This window comes from Myotis nattereri (genome assembly GCF_964212035.1).
Source record: "Myotis nattereri genome assembly, chromosome: 4".
Lineage (NCBI taxonomy): Eukaryota > Metazoa > Chordata > Mammalia > Chiroptera > Vespertilionidae > Myotis > Myotis nattereri.
In genome coordinates this window covers 34445969-34460399 of record NC_138079.1, presented here as the reverse complement: position 1 = coordinate 34460399, position 14431 = coordinate 34445969, and the positions used below count along the sequence as shown (strand labels likewise).

The following is a 14431-nucleotide window of genomic DNA, read 5'->3' as shown; positions in this document are numbered from 1 at the left end:
AACAGGAAAAATGGGGGCAGTAAAGTTTATGGGAACTCTATACTTTCTTAATTTTCCTATAAAGTTGAAACTACTAAAAAATAAAGTTAAAATCTAAAATTATAAATTACATACTGCCTTAGGATAAATCTTACCATGGGACTTTTTTTAAATTTATTGATTTAAGAGAGGAAAGGGGAGAGAGAAACATTGATCTCTTCTTCCACTTATTTATGTATTCACTGGTTGATTCTTGTATGTGGCCTGACTGGGATTGAATTCACAACCTGGTGTATCAGGGACAATGCTACCCTGCCAGGGCTCCATAGAACTTCTTGGCTCAAATATTGATGCTAACATTTTTTTGTAAATTTAGATGTTACTCTAGTTATTTCTAAAATTTAAAACAATCATCTATGAAGAACTGGCATCTGCCAAAGAGGTAAAAAAGTATATTAATACAAGATTTTATTTATGAACTCAAAACTTTTTTTTATAACATCTATTGAAAAGATTTGGAAAACAGTGCTATTCTAGCTTCCAGTTAGAAGTATAGTTGTGAAGGAAAAAAACAAACTATAGTTCTGGGGATCAAATACAGTTAACGATGCTTGACAGTGGCTAACAGATAGATCTTAAATATTCTCATCACAAAAAAAGGGTAATTATGTGACATAATGGAATGATAAGAGGTGATACTTAACTCAATGGTGGTAATCATATTGCAAAGTAAGTACACCAAATCAGTATGTTGTAAACATTAAACTTACACAATGTTATATGTCAATTATATCTCAATAAAGCTGGGACAGGAGGAGAAGCGAATTGAAAGGACGTACAAAATAAAGTAAAATAAAAGTGAACATTTGGCACATAAAACACAGTGCTATTCCAAAGAAACTATACACTTCATAACATACTTAAGAAAATGCTGGTATAAGGGAAAAGCCAATAATCAGGAAACCTGAATTTATTTTTCTAATCTCATTTATGTCACTAGCAAACTAGATGACCTCTAAGATTTCACTTCCCCCTCTGGGCCAATAGTTTCCTCTTCTGATAATTAAAAAGAAAAGGAAGAAGGTTATGTGAACAGACTATTTCTAAGTTAGTCACTTTCAGTGATAAAATCCATTGAATATGAAGAAAATATTAGCATTCTGGAGAATATAGCTTTCATTTATACCAAATCATCTATTAAATATATTACAATGAAGGATGATACCAAGGTCAGTGAAACATGAAAATTGACAAAATTAACCCTAGGGTGTAAGTAGTGGCAAAGATCTCTTGGGAAATACTTATTAGGCATATAAACTACATAACTAGAGAGTTTACTATTATCCTCCTACATAATGAAGAAGGAATATGCAAATTGACCGTCACTCCACCATAAAGATGGCTGCGCTCACAGTGGAGGTGGGGTTTCCATAACACAAGATGGCTGCACCCACAGCGGAGGCCGAGTTCCCGTAACAAGCAATCAGCAGGGACCTGAGGCTGCGCCCCCCACCGCGGGTCTTGACAGGGGACCTGAGGCTGCACCCCCACCCACCCTGGCACCAGGCCAGGTGACCTCAGGCCGCACCCCCTGCCCAGCAGGGCTTGACAGGGGACCTCAGGCCGTGCCCCCTGTCCTGGCACCAGGGACCTCAGGCCACGCCCCCCGCCTGCTGGGGCTTGACGGGGGACCTCAAGGTGCGCCCCCCACTCCAGTGCTGGGCTGGGGGACCTGAGGCTGCTCCCCTCTCCCTTGGCCAGGAGACCTCAGGCCACGCCCCTGCCCAGCGGGGCTTGACAGGGGACCTGAGGCTGTGCCCCCTCCTGGTAGGGCCTGACAGGGGATCTCAAGCCACATCCCCCACCCGGCGGGGCTTGACAGTGGACCTCAAGGCATGACCCCCGCCCCAGACTGGGGAATCTCAGGCCGTGCCCCCTGCCCAGGTGCCGGGCCAGGGGACCTGAGGCTGTGCCCACCGCCTGGCAGGGCTTGACAAGGGTGGGACCGGCCGGGTCTGGATCTAGCCCAATGGAGAGGGGGAGCAGCCAGGTCTGGGTCTCGTGCGATTTTGAGGCGCACATGGGTGGGCAGGGACTTGACTCTGGGTCCCAGACACTGACAGGAGGAAGATTTTCATATACATTTTACTAGTTTTCTTCCATCTCTGACACTTCTATTATAGAGAAAGGGCAAATAGCAATATTAAAATATCTCCTCTAATTAATTCCCTTTTATAATGTGCATGAATTTTTGTGCACCGGGCCACTAGTAATCAAATAAAAGACCAAAATAACTGTTACTGATATACATAATAATTACTGTGCGTCACACTAAATACTAAGCAGTTCAAGGAAAATGTTTACAATTAGTATTGTTGTTTTTTTTTCAGCGATAAACAAAAAAGTTAAGAAACCACAAGACTCAAGAAGCCATTCTTATGTCTAAGGGTAGGGCAAAAGTAGGTTTATAGTTGTGAGTATGCATGGCTCAGTCGTTGAGGATCAACCTATAATCAGAAGGTCAGGGTTCGATTCCTGGGCAGGGTATATACCCAGTTTGTGGGCTCGATCCCCAGTAGGGGCATGCAGGAGGCAACCAATCAATGATTCTCTCTGATCATGGATGTTTCCATCTCTCTCTCCCTCTCCCTTCCTCTCTGAAATCAATAAAAAATATATTTAAAAAAGAATAAACCCATATTCTGTACAGTATTATCATGTATAACAACCTAGAAACAATCCTAATGCTCTCACACACACACACACACACACACACAATTCCCTTACATATAAATAAAATATATCTCTCATTTTTATTTAAAGATACTTATACATGCACATATATGTACATGCACACAGTTATGCTGTAATGCATATAAATGTCCAAAAATACAAAACACACTAACAAGAGTATCTCTGGGAAATGGGATTATGAAGACTTTTCATCTTCTATTAAGTTCTGTATGTGAATTTTTAGAAGCAGAATAAAATGAAGGTATTTGTTTTAGCCCTTTACCTTTCCAGTTCCAACCTTCCTAGCCTACCTTAAAGTATCTCACTCTTAAATACTTAAAAGATAGACTTGCTAGAAATAGTATTGATTTTAATAACTAAGGTTAGGAAGATAACGAAGATGACTCCCAGAATTTCTTGTTTGTGAACTGTTTTCAAAAGAAATAGCAAACAAGACACTATGTTGATATCAGGTATCTAACAAATCAAACTGTATCTACTATACACAGTCTCTGCTATTCTGCAGTTAGCCCCAGAACAATTAACTAAAGCTTTTTAAGTCTCCAGAGATTAATAGGGCACCCAAAGAATCCATTTGCTGCAGCCAGGATCCTTATCTTTTCCTAGAAAACTGAGAGTAAATCTATTCTAGTCACAAAAAGATATCCCAGTATGCCTCTTAAACCAGTTCCAAAATCTTCAGGGATGGGGAAGTCAAACCAACTTTTTCTAGGCTGGGTGTTAGCCTTGTCAAGGAGATTCATTTTTAGATTACAGGTTTCTTACTGGCTAATACAAACAAAATAACCTCCTCCCCATCCCACCACCAGATACACAAAGGTTCTAAAATTACTCTAAGGTTTGAAATTCCAAGGACATCATTATCAGGATAGACACATGCTCCAAACATTGGAATTATGCAAACAATATAACCTCAATATGGAAAAACACAGCTGCATCAAAATCACTGTACTCACACTAAAATGGAGCTCCAACATTATCTTCACAAGAAACTTATCCAATGTGGACAATAAAAGTACTGATTCTTGAATAATTTAATCAAAATACATGATAATGGAGCCCTGGCTGGGGGGGCTCAGTTGGTTGGAGTGTCGTCCCATAAAACAAAGGGTTATAGATTCGATTACCAATCAGGGCACATACCTAGGTTTTGGGGCACATACAAGAAGCAATCAATTGATCTATGTTTCTCTCTGCCTCTCTCCCCATGCTCCTTTGCTCTCTCCCACTTCCTCTCTGTCTCTCCCCGTCTCTCTCCTCTCTCCCTCTCTAAAAACAACAACAAAAAATCAATAAAAACATATCCTCAGGTGAGGATTAAAAAAAAGATAATGGCGTACCACCCAGTGAATATAATCATATATATATGGCTAATATGCAAAGTGTCCCCTCGGGAGTTCAACCGCTCGCTATGACATGCGCTACCAGGGGGGCAACGCGGGATGAAAGAAGGCCCCAGCCAGCAGCCAGAAGGCCCCAATCAGCCCTGATCACCGGCTAGGCTCAGAGACCCTACCTGTACACATATTTTGTGCACCAGGCCTCTAGTAGGTAGAGGCCTCTAGTAAGTGCAAGTAAGTGAATAAATTAAAAATCTGATGAGGAAGAAAATATTTGCAGTTTCAAAAAAACCTACCCTAAAAATATTTAATTACAAATGAGTTAAGATTACCTTCACATAGGTGTCTAGCAGTTATAACCCTTACACACACAATCAACGACTACCAGCAACGGGACAAGTGGAACTACCTACAACCTAGTAAGATGCAAAGAGAAGAATGCAGTACCACTTTCAGGATAAGCCTGCCAAAGATCTAATACAAATCTAGTCATGAAACCTAATCAAAGATATACTCATAAGAATATCAGAGAAATGCAAATTTAGGGATAGTCTACAAAATAACTTGATCTGTAATCTTCAAAAGTGTCAAGACCAGCCGTGGGCAAACTACGGCCTCCGGCCATTTGAAATGAATAAAACTATTGAAAAAAAAAGACCATACCCTTTTATGCAATGATGTTTACTTTGAATTTATATTAGTTCACACAAACACTCCATCCATGCTTTTGTTCCGGCCCTCCGGTCCAGTTTAAGAACCCACTGTGGCCCTCGAGTCAAAAAGTTTGCCCACCCCTGGTCAAGACCCTGGAAGTAAGTGCAGAAATTGTTCCAGATTAAAGACTAAAGAAACATGACAACTAAATGTAATGCATGGTTCTAAACTGGATCCTTTTGCTCTGAAAGACTGGGACAACTGGTGAAATTTATGCATTCTTTGTTAACTTCCTAATTTTGATTGTTACGAAGCCATTCTGTATGAGAATGTCCTTGTTTACTGTAGGAAATAAACATTAAGTATTGGGGGTTAATGACATATCATGTGGGCAACTTATTGTCAAGTGGTTCAGGAACAAAAATGTTCTTTGTACTATGCTTCCAACTTTCCTGTATATTTGTTATTCTTCCAAACTTTAAAATATGAAAAAAAGAATTACAAAAAAATTTACAGCAGTACTAAAAACCTGGGAGTAGTATATCTACACATGAGAACAGAAAGGAATTTGTAGATAACACAAAATGAATTGGGGGTTGAGGGGAGGGGAATGATAATAAAGCACAACACATCTGAGGAACCAGATACACAAAACAAGCATAAAGTGGGATCTCCAAAAGAAGGATAAGTTTTCTTAACAAGAAGGATTGGGAGCAGTGTGTCCTGGGCAGTCATCCAGGTAGTAAAAACCACAGAATAGCTGCCATGTTTAAGGCCTCCAGCACAGGTCTCTATACTGTAGGTATAGACACTTGGGCAGTATAATTGTGAAAACAGGAGAATATTATGTCCCGAGGGACAGGAAACATGTTAGAGGACAAGGAACCCAAATACCTAAAAGAGAAACCCATTAGCTAAATAAACCAAAGCCAGAAGAATAGGGATTCACTTAGGTGGGGGAAATATACTTAAATAACCAATATGGTATAGTCTGGACCATAACATGAAACTTGAACCACCACAACAAAAAAAAATCTAACATCTGAGGAAAAACCAAAAGCCTGATGTGTATACTATGTACAATAAGATCAAATTTCCTATACTGAAAATAGAGGAAAATGTAAAAGTAAAATCAACTCCTATAAAAAAGCAGAGCTCTTAGCAACTCTATCCGCCACCCCCCCCCCCCAGAAAAATAAGAAAATAATTAAAAAGAACTGAAGACCAAATAAGTGAGCTAAAATATCAAGCCTCAAGATACTCCCTGACACCAGGGGAAAGGGGGGTGGGGGGGAGGTAGGAGGAGGGAGAGAAGTAATGAAAGCTCCATAAATCCCAATATTCACCTATTTCTCCAAGTGTTATCTAAGGGCCCCGGAAGTTTGAGACACTTTCAAGTAGTCTTCAAGGTCAAAACTATTTTCATAATAATACTAGATCATTTGCCCCTTCCTGACAGCAATGGTGCAAAAGAAATTGTGGGTAAAAAAATGCTAGTACCTTAGCGCACACAATAAGCTGTGGTACCAAGCCATACTAATACCACACTACATACTCCTAGATATCTTTTTATTTTTTTAATGTATTTTATTGATTTTTTACAGAGAGGAAGGGAGAGGGATAGAGAGTTAGAAACATCAATGAGAGAGAAATATCGATCAGCTGCCTCCTGCACATTCCTTACTGGGGATGTGCCCACAACCAAGGTACACGCCCTTGACCGGAATCGAACCTGGGACCCTTGAGTTCGCAGGCCGACGCTCTAGCCACTGAGCCAAACCGGTTAGGGCCCAGATATCTTTTTAAATGCCACTTTCAGTTAAGAATATCTCTAACGGTCTGGCCACTGCGGCTCAGTGGTTGAGCATGACCCATGAACAAAGAGGTTACCAGTTCTATTCCCAGTCAGGGCACATGCCTGGGTTGTGGGCTCAATATCTCTCTATCCTTCTCCCTTCCTCTCTCTCTAAAACTCAAAAGAAAAAAAATTTAAAAAAAGAATATCTCTAATGAAGCGGTGAAAAATAACTTTATTCCATCTCAACATTTCAATATATGTCTTTCTTTAAAGCTCTTGTATAATTATTTTGAGTTATGAGTGTAATTAACCTTTCTTTCATGGAACACCATTTGACCAACGAACAAATAGAAAACTACCCTACTTTTTTTGACAGACATCTTCTCAAAAATAAAGTTAGCTTGCAACTTCAAAGGAAAGACACTAACATGTCTGTTACCAATGATTAATACTTCAACTTCCAAGTGAAAATTTAGAATGGTAAAAACTTTGAGCTTGAGAGCTTCACAAAATTAAAGACTTTCTGATGAGATTAGTGGTGATATAAACATTTTTTTTTCTTAATGCATAATGAAATGTGTCAACATTTGGGGGGAAATGTGTAATTCAATGAACCAGTACTTTTCTTTTTTTTTTAATTTTTTTAAAAAATATATTCTATTGCCAAACCAGTTTGGCTCAGTGGATAGAGCGTTGGCCTGCAGACTGAAAGGTCCCAGGTTCGATTCCGGTCAAGGGCATGTACCTGGGTTGCGGGCACATCCCCAGTAGGGGGTGTGCAGGAGGCAGCTGATCGATGTTTCTCTCTCATTGATGTTTCTAACTCTCTATCCCTCTCCCTTCCTCTCTGTAAAAAAATCAATAAAATATATTTTAAAAAAATTTTGATATGGTATCAAAGAATACCCTCAACCACCTAAGAACGCTATGAAAATACTCCTCCCCTTTTCAAACATTATCTGTATAATGTTGGATTTTCTTCATATATTTCAACCAAAACATACTGCAAGATTGAATGTACAAGTGGATATGACAAGTCGAGCTGTTTTCTATTCAACCATACATAAGGGACTTGCAGAAATATATAACAATCCCACATTTTGGCTTAAGATTTGTTTTGAAAAATAGTTATACAGTGTTATGCATAGTTTATTGTTATTTTAAATTAATATTTTAAAATTTCTAATATGGGAAATATAACCCACATAAACCAAAGCTTTGGGTTCTCAGTAATTTGCTAGAATATAAGGAGATCCCAAGACCTTAGGGCTATTTACTTCTAATTATACTATGCTATAATAGAGTGTCTCCTTCTAAGGACAAATGAAATATATAAGGCACTCTGTCCCAAAGCAAGTTGTCTAAGACAACCCTGTCTTCAAAGTTTTCAGTCTTTTTTCCTTTTCTATTCCCTTGCTGTCACACCATAGGCCAGCGGTTCTCAACCTGGGGGTCGAACGACTGTTTCACAGGGGCTGCCGAAGACCATCGGAAAACACATATATAATTACATATTGTTTTTGTGATTCATCACTATGCTTTAATTATGTTCAATTTGTAACAATGAAAATACATCCTGCATATCAGATATTTACAATACGATTCATAACAGCAGCAAATTACAGTTATGAAGTAGCAACGAAAATAATTTTATGGTTGGGGGTCACCACAACATGAGGAACTGTATTAAAGGGTCGCGGCATTAGGAAGGTTGAGAACCACTGCCATAGGCCATAACTTCATGATGCTGTCAAACTGCCTCCTCACCCCTTCTGGTACACCAAAAAGGCAGGAAACAGCTTACTATATACAAAATTAAATGGGCTTGGCATAAGGATGGCCTTATGAATGAAATCCTCAGACTGTATTTTGCCTGTTTTGATTTCTTAGATGTCTTTTTATTTTCAAGTTTTTCTACTACATTCTATATCTAAAGTCATAAATAACCACCATGTAAGTAGTTACTTCTTTTATTAACTTAATTTTTTGATATTCTTTTTTATTGTCTTACATACTATCACTTATTTATAAAGCCTGGCAAGGCCTTCTTCATCCAATGACACCTGGAACAAAATTTGAAGTGACAAGAATAAAGTGAATGACAGAATTTCACTGTGCTTATTTCATAAAAACAGACAAAGAAAGGCAATTTCAAAATTTTAGGAACACTACAGAGAAGACATCTAACTTTAAGAGGTAAGACAGGAAGAAAAAGAACAAAATGTAGAAGGTAGGTACATAGATAAAAGGTTTGTGTGTTTTAAGAGGCCAAACACATAAAATATGGATAGGTGGTTGTAGAGAGTCTTAATACAATAGTACATAACAACCTGATCTTAGCAAAGGTAACTTAGGGGATATTAAAGAAAAAAAAGAATTGAGGCAACAAAGTACAAATAAAAACAACAAATTCATAAATACCAGATTAAAATATTGATATGTAAACTGAGTTGGAATGCAAAAGGGATATTCAGAATTACACAGGGCTGACAAAATAAACTTTATCTACTCATGTTTTAAACAGGTTTTTTAGGTGATAAACATGGACTAATAAAGTCTAGGAGAGGGGAAGGACAAAATATAATTAAGAAACATCAGCTGAATATAGAGAAATAGGGGAAGTAAATGAAGCTAACTAAAAATAGGAAGCTAAAGGAATTAGTAAAGAAAGTGGAATAACAGCTAGATTTTTTTTTTTTTTTTTACAATTAGGAAATATAAGATAGAGGAGAAAGCTAAAAGGTAAACTGAAACATGAGTGTAGTAGGATTCAATAATTAGTGATGATAAGCACCAAGAAAAAAACAAAAAGCAAATAATGTGGAATAAATCAAAGATAGGTAAAAAACAGAAGTGCTGGGCTTATTTCCTTAGAAAATTCAAAAGCAAATATAACACAGCAACAATTCATGTACACATTTTCTACTCAAGAGCAAATAGTATGCACTCAAAAACGGAATAACCTATTGTGAACAATATGTTGTCAGAAAAGGACATCTTTAGGACTTTTATCCAGTGTTCCCAGAAAAAAAAACAAAGCATGTAACAGAAATGGATGGGAAAGAGTGGAAAGCAATGAAATGTGTTTAAAAAAAATTCTAGATAAATAACAATTACATAAAGAAGTGCTTTGCCATCCAAAACCAGTAAAATTCTGCATTATCCCAAATACTTTGTAAATATTGCCATTATCTATTTCTAAACCAAAAATAGCTTAAACTCTAAATCAGGTTATCTATAAGCAATTATTTAAAATAAGTGCCATATATGCATCTAACTTTCTGAAAAGTTAAAATGTGTTTATTAAAGTATGATATTGTTTACTATCAAGAGCTCAGCACCAATATCTCTAAAGTAGCTGAATTTTAAAGACTTACTAATGATAAATGTAAAATATCTAGTTATTACAATAAAATATTGGTTTCCATTTTTTAACCTCTGTAAGCTGGAAAAATACATGAAAAGTTTGCAACCGCTTGTTCTCAAACAGTAGACTGACTTCATAACGTAATACTTGAATTAATTACTTGAAGGATTAAGTTTATCACTACTGAAAACTAGCACCTTCAAATAAACAGTTCCATTAAATGTACATTTTATGCAATATAAGCAAATACTGGAAATACTCTAGATCTGACAATTTAACCCGAGAAAACCCACACAAATACAAGAATATCCGAAATTTAAAGTCATTTAGAGATATTTTAACTCATTATCACCTTTTTAAAATTTCTTTACAAACCATTGTCACATTTAAACAAGGCTTTGAAAATATTTATACTGTGACAATAACATAAGGCCTAATATTCATTAAGTTAATTCAGTGTTAAACTAACAAAAGTGTAAGTAATCCACAAAGTAAATTTTCCTTTCAGGGGGAGGGGCAGGGAGGCATTGATGGCAACTACAAAGATGAATATCTCGCTTCTAAAAAATGTGTCTCTGCAAACATATTGCCCCCTCAAGAAAAAAATTCAAGAACAAGATCTAAAAACAGGGATTTAAGTAGTTGAGTGCTGCAATACTTTTTGTATGTAAAATTTACTAATGCAGAGAATTAAAGTGATAATTCTCTATAAAAGACTTGCTCCATTAAGGCTTTGTTGCTCTGAGGCCAAGTATAAGCCATATAAGGAAACTGAGGTTCAATGCCATTTATTTTGTTCCGCTCTTTCAGGTGCCCAAGAATAACCTTTCGCTGCCTAATGATATGTTCCAAAATCATAAAGTAGATCAGTTATGCACTTAAATTCCTTGATAAGGCTACTTTGACTTAACAGGAATTTCTGGGTGGTTCCCAAATCTTACCAAAAAAAAAAAAAAAAAAGATTTCCAGAGACTAAGTAAGCTCTGAGGGGAAAAAAATCAAAATATATACTAACAAACAGTCAAAAGAATTCCATTTTGAAATGTACTTACTAAATAACAAAGAACAAGCTGTGAAATATTTGATCCTGCTCTTTAAGACCTACCTTTTCTTTTCTTTGAACTTAAGCCAACAATTTTTCTTGGGGAAGCATGGACAAACCCAACAATTTATACTTAAGATATACCTACCCACAGAATCTCACATTTATTTAATAACTAGTCAAAAGCACAGTATTAACTTTCACCTCCCTTTACCTCAAAAGTATGGGGGGGAGGGCGGGGGTGGAGACACACACTTCGAAGACACCACTGTGTTTGCTGCGACCGGAGCTAGCTGGCCCTCTAAGGGCCGCCGAGGGCTCCGAGGTGTTTGCAGCCCTGACCGGTGGAACGTCGCCCGCGCTTCCCCAGTTCCTGCCCCCCGAGTGGGGCACCTCTAACCAGCCACGGAGGTGGAGCGGGCCACAACGTTAGGGCCGACACAAACAGGGAAACACTCTACTATTCAAAAGACACTCTGCTATTTATCAGTCAGTACGATTCCCATGAAAATCCTTGCAAGGGCTTTACTTCCCTTCCTGTGTGTTCTGCTCTCAATTGCAGAGAAGTCCCAACAAATCCAACCACTCACAGGGGTTCGTTTTTTTATCCTGACTCTCTTCATCCATAACACGACTCCTTCCTTTTTCTTCCCACCAAGTCAGTTACATAGAAACATCGAGCAGACGCTGCTTTCAATTAATTAACCCGACGATTATTACAAGGTTCTAAATGCCTGAAAGGAACCAGATACTGAAGAAATATTACCTACCTAGAAAAACAACTAAGAATGGCGCTTTTTTTGTTGTTTATATGGCTTTTCTCACATAGTTATAAAGATTGGAACTAAAAAAAATCTCTATATAGGATTAAACGCAAACGCCAGATACTCGGTCTCAGTATAAACAAACGCGGCAGCCATCTCAACAGCAGCAAATCACTCGCTGCAGCCACCTCACTAACTTTCTCCCACAGCAAAAGTTGCCAGGCTCAGCAACTTAATAAATAAAAAGTGTGTGTGTGTGTGTGTGTGTATATATATATATATATATATATATATATATATATATATATATATATATGTATATGGCATATGCTCCGGAAAAGCAAGACTTCGGGACCTAGTGCTGAACAAAGGCGGTCTTTCTTCCGATCGCTTGAAAGTTTTCTTCCCACCGCATTCTTCCGACCTCTGCTGAACTAACTCGAGTCCAGACGGTGCTGGGGAGGGGGTGGGGTCGGGGGTGGGGGTGGCGTGGGGGGCCGATTCTGCTCTTTAGCACCTGAAACACTACCCAGCTCGACAGCAGCAAAGGAGAACTGAGGACAACTTGGGGGAAAGGAAGCTGCATTCTCCTCTTCCCTGCCCAGGAGCTGCGGGACCTGGAGACACGCTTCGTGCCCATTACCTTTCGGTCGGACGGTGTCTCAGGGCAGCTTTCTCAGGGCTCCGCCAGACATGGTTTCCTCCCCTTCGTTAGTCACTGGGGCTCCGGCCGAACTCCTCCCGGTGAGAGCGGATGCGGGGCGGCCTCCCGCGGTCAGAAGAGCGGCGGCGGCGGCGGCGGGGGCTGGGGCTGGGAGCGGGCCGGCGTTCGCGTCTCGAGTTTTGCAGGAGTTTCCCAGCCCCGACCAGGATCTCCGCCGGGAGGGGAAAAAAAAAAAACTTTTCACTCGTGACACCGCCCGGAATTACCGTGCGAAACTCACTTCCGGCCTTGGCGAGCGGCAGGATCCAGCTCGGTCCAGGGGAACCCGGAAAACCAGCTCCGCGCCGGGGCGGCGGCGGAGGGGGCGGCGGCGGCCTCGGCCCGGGCCCCCGGCGCGCCCCGCTCTCCCGACGGCGGCGGCGGCGGCGGGGCCCGGCCGCGGGGACACGAACGCGGCGGGGCGCTGGGACCTCGGCCGCGCTAGGCCGCCGCCTCCTCCTCCGCGCCGTCCCCGGAGCCGGGCGGCGGGGTTATTGTCTCGACAGCGCCTGCCGCGCCCTTCGCCGCGCCGCCGCCCGGGGCCGAGGGGCCGAGCGGGCCGTCTGTCGGGCTGTCCGTCCTTCCGTCCGGCCCGCCCCGCCTTCCCCACTTGCCCTCGTCTCCCGCTCTCGGTTTCCCGCCGCCGCGCCTCCGCTCCCTCCTCGTCCTTCTTCCCCGGCTGCGCGGCTCCCCCGGGAAGCGCAGGGGAGGGGGCGGCGGCTGCGTCTCCTCACGAGCTCGCGGGGCCGCCACAGGGGCAGAGGCTGCGTCCCGCGCCGCCGCGCCACATTCACGAGAGCGAGAGAGCGAGGGGCGGGGAGGGGAGCGGGGCCGGGGGGAGGGGGCTGGGGCGGAGGGAGGTGCTGCCTCCCAGGCTCCGCGGCGGCGGCCTCGGCCGGGAGCAGGGGGCGGGGAGGAGGCTGCGCGCGGCGGCTGGGGGCGGGGCGGCCTCCCGCGGGGGCGCCCCCACCGCCCACGGCCGGCCCGAGGCGCGCGAGCCCGTCACGGCCGCGGGGGCGGGGCGGCCCACGTCGGCGGCGGCTCGGGGGGCCGGGGGTGGCGAGGCTCGGCTAGGGGGGCGCGGCCTGAGCCCCCCTCCCCGGCCCGGGCCGCTCCCGAGCCGCCCCAGGTGGGGGGATGCTTAGGATCCCGGCCGCCCCGCGCCCGCCCGGGAGTCGCGGAGCCCTCAGGCCCCGGCGCGGGGCAGGAGTTCCTTTGTGCGTCTGCGGCGGGGGCTCGGCGTCCGGGGCGGCCGCGGCGGAGGCTGCAGGGATCGCCGCCGCGCTCTCCCGCGTCCTCTCCGGGCGCGCGCGGGGGGCCGCTTCCCACGCCGGCCGGGCTGCGAGCCCCCGCACCGCGAGCCGCTGGGGTCCTCCGAGCCCCAGCCTCGCCCGGGCGGGCGGGCAGACAAAGCCGTCGGTGGGAGGGGGAGACGGCCCGCGAAACCGCCTCCTGGTCGAGCCTTTGTTAGAGGAAACCGGGGCCGCGCTCTGAAGGCGACGCGGGCTTCCAGCGCCCGCGGGGCCGGCGGGGCCGTCGTTGCGCGGCGCTGGCCCCCGCCGCTCAGCCTGGCAGCGCCGGCGTTTACTGCAGGGACTCAACGCTTCCTGTCAACACATATGGCAGAGAGCGCCTCAGCCGTAACATTGCCGTTTTCGCAGTTACTGCTTTAAGTGTGCTCGCGGAGAAGGCGGCCTGGTTTCCCCCGGAGGAGGCACGTCCTGGCTCCGGAACACGCCCCCGCCCCCAGGCTCCGCGGTGCTTAACCGGGCGCGGGACGGTAATTACTCTCCCGTGTCCCTCGAGTCGCCGGTTCAGTCCTTCCGCCTGGGTCCCAGAGATAATTCCGTGTCACCAAGTTTGAATAAAGAGCTGTGCGCCCTGCACATGATTGCTGACTCGCATCCAAAGAGAGGAAGGAATTCATCCAGCCCATCAGAATCCTTCGCCGCACTGAGTTGTACGCTCCTGACAAACACGTGCAATGCCTCCCGACGACATGGAAGACATTGTTAGGGGCGGGAGCATTT

At 43.4% G+C, this 14431-nt stretch overlaps 1 protein-coding gene across 1 annotated transcript in view; it reads right to left on the bottom strand.

Annotated features, from left to right (window-relative positions):
• The window catches only part of ERBIN (erbb2 interacting protein), a 121782-nt gene extending 109097 nt beyond the window's left edge, over positions 1–12685 (bottom strand). The window contains exon 1 of the mRNA XM_081090001.1: positions 12342–12685. The gene's annotated coding sequence lies outside the window, so the exon portion shown is untranslated. The remainder of the gene's footprint in view (positions 1–12341) is intronic.
• Between the last annotated feature and the right edge of the window lie 1746 nt (positions 12686–14431).